This window comes from Triticum dicoccoides, chromosome 3A (assembly GCF_002162155.2).
Source record: "Triticum dicoccoides isolate Atlit2015 ecotype Zavitan chromosome 3A, WEW_v2.0, whole genome shotgun sequence".
Classification (NCBI taxonomy): domain Eukaryota; kingdom Viridiplantae; phylum Streptophyta; class Magnoliopsida; order Poales; family Poaceae; genus Triticum; species Triticum dicoccoides.
This window is the reverse complement of record NC_041384.1, coordinates 268713665-268723202: the sequence shown is the minus strand read 5'-3', so window position 1 is coordinate 268723202 and position 9538 is coordinate 268713665. Positions and strand designations below refer to the sequence as shown.

At 43.4% G+C, this 9538-nt stretch overlaps 1 long non-coding RNA gene across 5 annotated transcripts; it reads right to left on the bottom strand.

The window, feature by feature from the left end:
* Positions 1-571: 571 nt before the first annotated feature.
* Positions 572-4371, bottom strand: LOC119268048. Of its 5 annotated transcripts, none has more exons than XR_005132813.1 (8): positions 3674-4371; positions 3543-3590; positions 3331-3446; positions 2885-3095; positions 2442-2501; positions 1712-2104; positions 1222-1506; positions 572-1119 (listed from the first exon to the last, which is right to left on the bottom strand). It is a non-coding gene; the product is annotated as an uncharacterized LOC119268048 (long non-coding RNA). The 5 variants fall into 5 exon arrangements; XR_005132817.1 differs by having other exon boundaries at positions 1712-1767; XR_005132814.1 differs by having other exon boundaries at positions 2885-3013.
* Positions 4372-9538: the final 5167 nt, after the last annotated feature.

Below are 9538 nucleotides of genomic sequence, written 5' to 3'. Positions count from 1 at the left end.
AAACTACCTGCTACCACTTATGTCAGTACTTGCAGAGAATACCTTGTTGGAAACCACTGATCATTTCCTTCTGCTCCTCGTTGGGTTCGACACTCTTACTTATCGAAAGGAGTACGATAGATCCCCTATACTTGTGGGTCATCACTAGACAGTACTAGAGATGCGAGCCTAAGACACAGACGGATTCACATACCGAACACACAAGAACAATGTCAGATTTGGAATGATGGGGTTGTCGCCAATAATATGCGTGGAAGAAATACCACACACACACACGAGGATCCAACACGCATAGGAGTCAAAGTGATGCTCAATCTCGTATTGCGAACGAGTGTTCCCTTTGTGCACCACAACACACCGATAGCTGTACTACTACAGCAACATGAACAGTCAGAGTCCACAGCTGAAGAAGCGTTTAGGTAGAAGCCAAATATTCCAAACGGCCTGTGTTTACCTTTTTTCAGGAGAACAATGGATTAGCAAAATCACTTCCCAACAAGATCCAACCAAACAAACTAGTAAACATGCACATGCAACACACGTTTCAAACTTAAACTAAGTATCATAAGTATATATAAACAAAACATGGAATATTCCAAAAATATATGGTCAAATAAATACAGTGTTGCAATCATTGTGGATTTGTGGTCGCGTTGCTGGACAATAACAAATGTTGTTTCACACATTCGGTGTTCTTATAGGTTGTAAGATAATATCAAATCTACCAATACTTCCATCACAAAATATACTGATTTTGCAGACGCATTTTCCTTTTCCTTCCATGGAGCCCTAGCATTTCATGATTGAATTGTCAGCTATATAAAAATTATATAGACATGACAGTCCATCAGCTACGTAGAATGGCCTCCGTGAGCATCACTCATACCCAAATTGGCTGGCACAAATCTCCGAAAAAAAATTGTCTAGCACAAGTGGGGTCAAAACTGCAGCTTCTGCACCGCCTTCTACCTCCTTGAAACGATTAAGTGTATTCAAATAGATGACCGCCTTGCCATCCAGTGTTTGAACTCGCCTAGTGATGACATGTTTATTTTATTGCTCTACCCCCACAAGAGTCAAATGAGGCATACTGTTCATAGTTGCAGTTTGTCCGACAACCTGAAAATTTCAACAAAGTGCTTAATTGTAGAACTGCATTTTCAACAATTTAGTTGCAATTCACTTTTCTTAAGTGGCCAAGACTGTTAATTTATAGACAACCTGAAAGTGTTCAGAAGTTTCATACATCGTCATGCTCTATGCCCAAATGTATATTGATAATTCAACTAGTTCCCGCTATCATTGAGTTATTACTTAAGCACCAAAAGGAGTCCCACTTCCACCTTCAATCAAATAAGCATACAGGGCTTGAAACTAAGATAGCTGGGAATCCTAGTATTAGGACCAGACGTTAACTTATTAGCAATGTAAGTAGTATCCCAGATAGTACTTGAACTATCCATGCCTCCCAAGTCCCAACCAGTGCAACTCCTTTTGTTTCATTGCCTGCAGTGTTAAAGGACATTGCTGTGAATTTGACTGAGCTCATGCATTGGTTCAAATGGATCAAATGTAGAACTTGCAGTGCATGACAAGCCTCTAGAATCCAAATGTTATGAAACCAATTTCTATTTTTTAAGCTTGTCTGAATAGTCATTTTACTAAAAATGTGAAGAAAATGAAAAATGGATAAAATTTTGACGACACTCACCACATCCAGTTTCCATGAATAACCGTGAAGCCAAAGATGTTGATCAGCAATTGCATCTAAAATGTAGCACACACATAAAGAAAACTAATTAGTATTTTGCATCTTGGGGCATCATTAGTAAGCAAAGCAAAAGGATGGACTAAGCAAGTCTTCACAATCCAAGCTGTGGGGGAGCATGAACCAGATATTAGGAGGGGCCAAAATGAGTGTATGACATAAAAAGGCTAGGGTGATCAGAGACACCGGAGGGTTAGTAGAACGATTAGCAGAAATATAAGCATATTTGGTAAAATTTCCTCTAGGAAGGGAGGTGGGGGCAAGGAGCAGTAGTGTCCCGCCTATGCTCCACCACTGCATCCAAGGTTATCCCTTTGTACATTTCACTGAACTATTCTGCAAAACATGAAGGACGAATATTTTATCAGCATGGATAATTGCTATGAAAGAAAGATTTTGTACACACAATTCCATTGTTCCGCTAGTAAAGGTATCTTAAGTGATAGGAATTTCATTATATTTTTCTTAGAATGCACATCATCATGGTGAGTCCTGGATTTGCTGCACTCCCTCAATGCAAGTTGTACAAATACAAAATGGCACGGGATAGAAAAATAAAGGGGGTGTTGAACAATCTGAACATACACTCATACACATATGCGCAGTAAAGTTAGACAAAACAAATAATATTTTTATTATCTACATCTTCTTAGTTAGATATATAAGAGAATACCATCACAAGTACTTGAGAAACTCAAGATTCAACCTGACATCATCCAAGCTCCTGATTTGGCTGTACAAAAGTTAACAGAAATGAGCTAAACAAGAAACCGAGCAAAGCTTTAAAGTGCAAACAACTACTTATGATTCTCCCCTTTCTGAATAAATTAACCAACTATGCATCGTAATTACTCCGAAATTTGACTGCTATTTTTATATCTGATACAAAAAAGTCATTTAGAAATAGAACAATACTGACACTTTAGATTTCCAAACAGTCATAAAGGGAAGATTTTTAAACACCCATACTATATTTATTCTATGTTCACACTGAAATGGTGGTAGTTCTTGAAATTGCTTGTCATATGGGGGGTCACAAAACAGCAACACAGATTCTTGAAATTTGTGCCTTCTAAATAATGCATCTGACAAGAACGTAAAATTGGGTTCACTTACAGGGGGTAAATTGGTTGTATTTGGACAGTAGCAGGAAAAGACTTGCACTCTTCTGAAAAAAATCTATGCATGTTTCTCTGCAATGGAATCTACAAGTTGTACATCCTTTCTAACTGCTCATCAACGACACTGCGAGGGAGCAATTTGTCAGGTAATGTATGGCAATGGAATCTACAAGTTGTACATCCTTTCTAACTGCTCATCAACGACACTGTGAGGGAGCAATTTGTCAGGTAATGTATGTGTCAGATGCTCCAACACTGAGGTTAAAACATCATCTAATACTCTCTGTACAATGAAGTACATTTTGCATCAAAAATCTTTTTTGCTTACAATGCTGTAAAATGTTTAACAGAAAATAGCTACCGATTATGAGAACCTGACTAATGGTTTTGTATAATCAGCATAGAGAAATTATACTACAAAGAGTGAAGTGTTAAACCAACCTCCACTCTAGGTTTTTAGTATAGCAGCTAGCTTCCACCAAGTTAACAATTAGACGGAGAAGCTCCAATTGCCTGCCTCTGGCATGCAACACCACAAAAGATGGCGCCCGCTGAATCTGAGTTTGCAATTCTCGTCACACAGCAGATATGTAACAAAATCTAACACTAAAGAAAAGTAAGCCTCAAAGAACAAAGAGTTGCATTCCTCTCACCTGAATCGCTTTGCATGATACCGAGAAAATTCACGATCTCTGCCAAGTCTGCAGAACCCCAACCATCAGCACCAGGTACAAGCAAGCATTCCTAATCCAGTACGATGAAAAGGGTGGACCAAGAACCGTACGTTAGATCCTACTGTTGTCCTCGTCGCCGTTGAGGCTGTTCGAACCAAGAAGTGTGCGAGGATAGGCAATTAGCTAGGCGAGCGAGATTGATTGGCGCAGGTATTACATGGCCGGTGTTGCCGTTGCTGAAGACGTTGCTGCAAGTACGGTCGCGGTGGATGATGCAGGGGTCGCGGGTGTGGAGGTGGTCAAGGCCCTCAAGGAGCGCCCACTTCTTGAGCGCTCTGACGGAGACGTGCTTGTGGCGGTCGAAATACTCGCGGAGGCTCGCCAAGTTGCAGACCTCGGTGATGAAGTTCAGCACGCCAGCGTCGTGGTCGAGCCAGACCTCGTGGAAGCCTATGATGTGGTCACGATGGAGGGAGCGGAGAAGGCGCACCTCGGCATGGCGGCGGTCGACCATGGAGGGGTCCAGCGCGCGCAGGCGCACCCGGTTCCACGCCACCTCGATGCACTCCTCCTGGTCGAACCTTCTTGACGGAGCCCATCCCGGCATGGCCGCGTACCGCCCGAACCGCCCGGTCGGGTCCACCTCCTGAAACGCCTCCTCGTTGTTGCTGTTCCTCCTGCCGCCGATGACAGGGTGGTGCTGCTGCTACGGCGGCGCGACCACGGTGGATTTGGGGGCATGCGAAACGGGCGGGTGGGCGAGGGCGGAGCAGAGCTGAGACCGCGATTTGGGAAGGTTGGGACGCGCTAATTGGGGATGGGATTAGATGTGAGAGGTTAGCGCTAATTGAGGGTGGGATTATGTCATTGCCAAACCAACCTTTCCTCCGCTCGCTAGTGGCAGAGTTTTCGTCCGCCCAGAATAAAATGCTAAGCGTACTTTTGATGTGGGTTTGTGCAATCTTGACGGTTAGATCAAATTATGTTATCTGATCGGGAGGCTGTAATTTCTCTGTGTTGTTCTGTGTAGCTTAGGCTGGGTGCACGTAGCGATGAATATGTTTGCTTGTTTAATAGTAGTAGAGATGTGACTTGTCAATTTTTTCCTTTGTGGAAACTGTAACTTGCTAACTTAGGGGCTGTTTGATTTTAGGACTAGCATTGCCACACTTTGCCACACATTTTTTTGCCAAACTTGCCTAAGATTAGTTCATCAAAATGAAAGCCACAAGTTGACAAGCCTAAGGGAACATTGCCACACTTTTTGTGTCTATGCCATGTGGGGTCTAAATGTGGTTCTTAGATGTGGCAATTTTTGCCAAACCAAACAGTCCCTTAGTACGCCAAAAGTGTGCGTGTATCTACTCTGAGTTTTTTAATCCTTCCAAACAAGCACTAGTAATCTTCTTTTTTTTGCTGGCAAACAATCCTTCTCCACGAAATGTCTTTTGGTATTTCTTTCCTATAAACCAGACAAGGAAACCGAACCAAGATTGCAACTTGCTGAAATAAGTGCCACGTGATCTGATTTATGATTTGCAGAAGAAAATAACCACGTAGGGAAACAAGTCCCAAATATGCCCACTTTTTTGTTTTGCTGTTAAAACCTTCCGATCTGCACCTATCACGAAATTGATGCCTTTTTATGGAAAGCGCTCGCTGCAAATATGCTTGGCCGAATCTTAACTTCCAAAAAAAAAAAAATCAGCAGTTTTTTTAGTGTCTCCAAGAATTAAACGTGAAGCACTACTTTCAAACTCTTGCTCACTCTTTTTTTTTTCAATCATGGCGTTCTCAAACTCTGAACAGAACAGATGTGCACGTTTCTTTACTGTCGCTCCAAGAAAGAAAAAGAAAAGTAACGAATCTCACTTTCCAAAACAACACACGAATCTATCCTTCAGTTCACTTTTTTAAAACTAAATCTTCCTTTTATATTCAGAGTCGCTTTCCAAAACAAATTCTGATGGGACGTGTGAGAACTTTCTTTCTGTGCTCTTTCCTAGCACCAAAGAGACAAATAAGGGCCAGTTTCCAAGAAATAAAGGTCCTTCGCAAAAAAAAAGGTACATCAAAACTTTCCAACAAAAATGAGATTTCTTCCCGAAAATCAAGCCACATGATGCTTTCCTTATATTTTTCCTTCCCTCTCTCCCCACGTGATGATCAGACTTGCCTTTTTAACAGGACCGAACAGCACAAAAATCGAAGCAATTAAGGGCATGTACAATGGTTGATAAGATAGTCTTATCTTAAATTTTGCATGTAATTTAGAGATGACAAAGAAAAATGTCTACAATGGATCATCTCTTAGCCTTATCTTCAATAACTAGCAATTCCTAAAAATGTGGTGAGACATATTGTGTTAAGAAATCATCTCTTGTCTTATTTTAAATAAGAGAAGACAAGCCTTCTCTTATGAGTTCTCTCCTCCACCTCATCATTTATCCTACGTGGCACTCCTAAGATAGCACCATTGTACATGCCCTAAAGGCAGAATCTGTACAGATCTCGCTCAATTCGTTTTGCCTTCCTTTATTTTTCCTTTGCGCTGAACACACTTGCCAAAATGAAATTGGTAGTAGTACCCCTCACCTTGTCCGACGAAATCAATCCCAACAAGGTAACAGTCCTACCAAAAGATCTGACCGAACCTTTAAATCTCCCCTCTATTTATTCTGATTTCTTTTCTAGCGTTGCACAATCCTTGTTTTTTTACGGAAAAAATGCACAACTGATCAGATTTCTTTTAGGGAAAAGCTTGTGGTCACCCGACAGATCTTTTCACTCGTGTCGTCTGCCTCCCTGAGTTTTCGATCTGTTGTAAATCGGACGGTCAGGCGTCACCTTCATCTACTTCACGTTCTTGCAACTTCACCCTTATTTCAGAATCGTTTCTGCAACTAGGCACTTGTTGCAAACAGACTACATAGCCAGGTATGCCCGTGCTCGCTCGTGCTTGCCACCGGTCCGCTCCAGCAGTCGTCATTCGGCGGCGAGGCAAGCCCGCGTCGCCCCACTTCCATGCCTCCGCTTTTCATTCGCCGCCTCACTTGTCGCTGGCTAGGCAGTCGGCCGCCCTGTCGCTCACATCTCTCCTGCCCCTGCATCTAGATCGGGATCGTCAAGCTATCACCCGACGTCGGAGACAGCGTCTCAGATCCGCGCGGCCCGATCATCGTTCCAGCAGTGCGCGGCACGGCGCATGGCCTCACCATCAATGCTGGCGGTGTTGGGGGAGCCCTCCCTGCTGATCCGTCCCGGCCTTGAACGTTTTTTTAAACAAAGCCCTTGTTGCAATAGTTGTTTTTGAAACAAAGCTCTTGTTGCAAAGTGGGATCATACGCAGAGATGTTTTTGCAACGGCACCGATGTCTCCAAACAAAGCTCTTGTTGCAAAGTGGGATCATACGCAGAGATGTTTTTGCAACGACACTAATGTTTCTGAAACAAAACTCTTGTTGCAATAGTCACCGATGTGTTTGCGAAACAAAGCTCTTGTTGTAATAGTCACCATTGTTTCTGAAACAATACTCTTGTTGCAAAGAGGAATTATACGCCGAGCAATCTAGATCACACGGCTCGTCAGGCGACGGATCTTTTAAAAAGATGCATCGGCAAACGCGTAGCACTCCCCTTTTAGTAACGTGGGAAACAATTCCCAAGCCAAACCGAGCTGCAGTTTTTTTTTTTCTAATTTCTCTCTGCCTATGCTGCTGTTTGCTTTCCTTCCTATCCAAGAACACTTCCTAAATGTGGTAACCAGCAGCCAAAGCAACACAATGATATTTCTTCTCTCTTCTTCTCACTCCAACAAGGATCAAGCTCCAGCTAACGAATGATTATGGTGGCATATGACAATGGCAGATGGATGATGGTGATGGCGGTGAATAATATATGCGGTAACAAAAGATGTCAATGAAGTGGATGATGGTGTATATGGATGCGGATGCGGCGTGAACAAAACGTGACTAGAATTCGAAACTCTAAAAGTTTAGACACTAAAACCAGCAACTTGACACACGATGCAACCAAAAATTCAACAATGCAAAAACTAAGTGGTAATGGCGAAAAGGCTTAGACTGTCTGGGAGACGGATGAACTAATCTATCATTTTTTGTTTGGCTTTTTCCTGCACTCTAGGTATGAAGAACATATGCAATCTAGACTACGAAACACTGGAAATATCTCACCGAGCAACCTGAAAACTGATACCACTTGATAGAGGCGAGGGTGTCCCGATCTTTCAATGAGATGATAACTATCAATTTGATGGAGACGACTTTGACGATCTGACTACAAACATGCACGATGTTGCTCCTTAGTAATCGCTAAACCAACTTCGAGAGGTTATTGACCACGCCAGAGCATGATCAACCTGACCACGAAGGTCTATTCTTGCAAGCAATCGAAGAACAAGCAAAAATATGATTAAGCAATCCAAATATTACGAATATGGATGAAGTATTAATAAAAGTGGGGTTTCATAAGCGGTCTAGGTCTGGTCGTTGGACACAAAGGAAGTACACAAAGTTGCAGCGAGGGTTAACTTTTAACTAAATAAAACCCAAGTCTAAAAGATGCCCTATGGGCTATATTTATAGGGGAAAAGAGATGGTATTTCGTCCACCTTTGGCAAGGTGGGACTAAAACACCTCCTGAGTCATTTCCCCTACAATATGGACTCTAAAAATAGCCTATGAAGTAGTATTTTGAAAATACATGGGCCTGGCCCAAAAATAAGTTGGCGCAGCACCAATAATAAGTTATCGACGAAATTTATAAAAGGCCATCTTGCATATTTCGTCCATCTTCTTGTATGTCATTGTGACGCCCCGAGACCATTGTGCCAGGTGTCCTCCAGTTATTCGCTATCGTTGCCATGTCATTTGCTTGCGTGTTGGTTTTCATCATGTCATCATCCGCATTGCATCATCATGTTTTTGAAACTTGCATTAGTTCGGGTCTCCCAGTTCCGTCCGTTGTCCGTTCTGAGCCCAGACACACTTGCACGCGCCTGCGGCATGTCCGAAATATTATTTTATAAGTGGCCGGAAAATGTTCTCGGAATGGGATGAAAGTTGGCATGTGGTGTTGTTATGTTGTTAGTAGGTCGCCTGCCAAGTTTCATCATATTCGGAGCTCGTTTGATAGCCCAACCGTTTAACTATAGCGGCAATATAGCCGGTCTAACGTCGGACGTTTTCGGTCTCCGAAAACTGTTGCCGGGTCTCTCTCTCTCTCCCCCTCTCTCTCTCTCTCTCTCTCTCTCTCTCTCTCTCTCTCTCTCTCTCTCTCTCTCTCTCTCTCTCTCTTCTCTCTTCTCTCCCACAAACCTCGGCCTTCTACACAGTCACAATCATCCTACCTAGGCCTACCTATCCCCCCTCTCGATCGGATCCATCGGTCGCGATTAGAGGCTCCGAAACCCATCCTAATCCCCCTTGCCTCCGTGGCCTTTTATCGGTATCCCTCTTTGCACAGTGCATCGAAACCCTTCGCAACCATGTCCGAAACTTCCCCGAACCCGAATCCGCACGGTCATGACCAGTGGGTCTGGAACAATCCCGAGTTATCCTGAACATCATCCGTTCTTTGTTTAGACCACCCGAAGCCGTTCGATCAAAATCTAGAGGCTCTAATCCCCTCTCTTTATAGCCACCTACTATAAATAGTAGCCAACCCTAAAATCTAGGGGATTTATCCCTGCCGCTGCCGCACTATCTCCCACCTCGGGATCCTCCCCGAATCCAAAATCCCTCCTCGATTTTTCCAACCGGACCAACCCCCCCTCGTCGCCGCCAAATTCAACCGCAGGCAGCCAGCCACTACCTCCTCCCGATTCACCCCTGCCAAGCTGCCATCGCCCTCCTCCTCTCCTTCCATGTCTCCTTTTTTTCTCTCTTGTTCTCTCATGATCTCTCAATCTCTTCTTCACAGAAGCTTCGCCTGACTCCATGGCCGACGACCTCCTC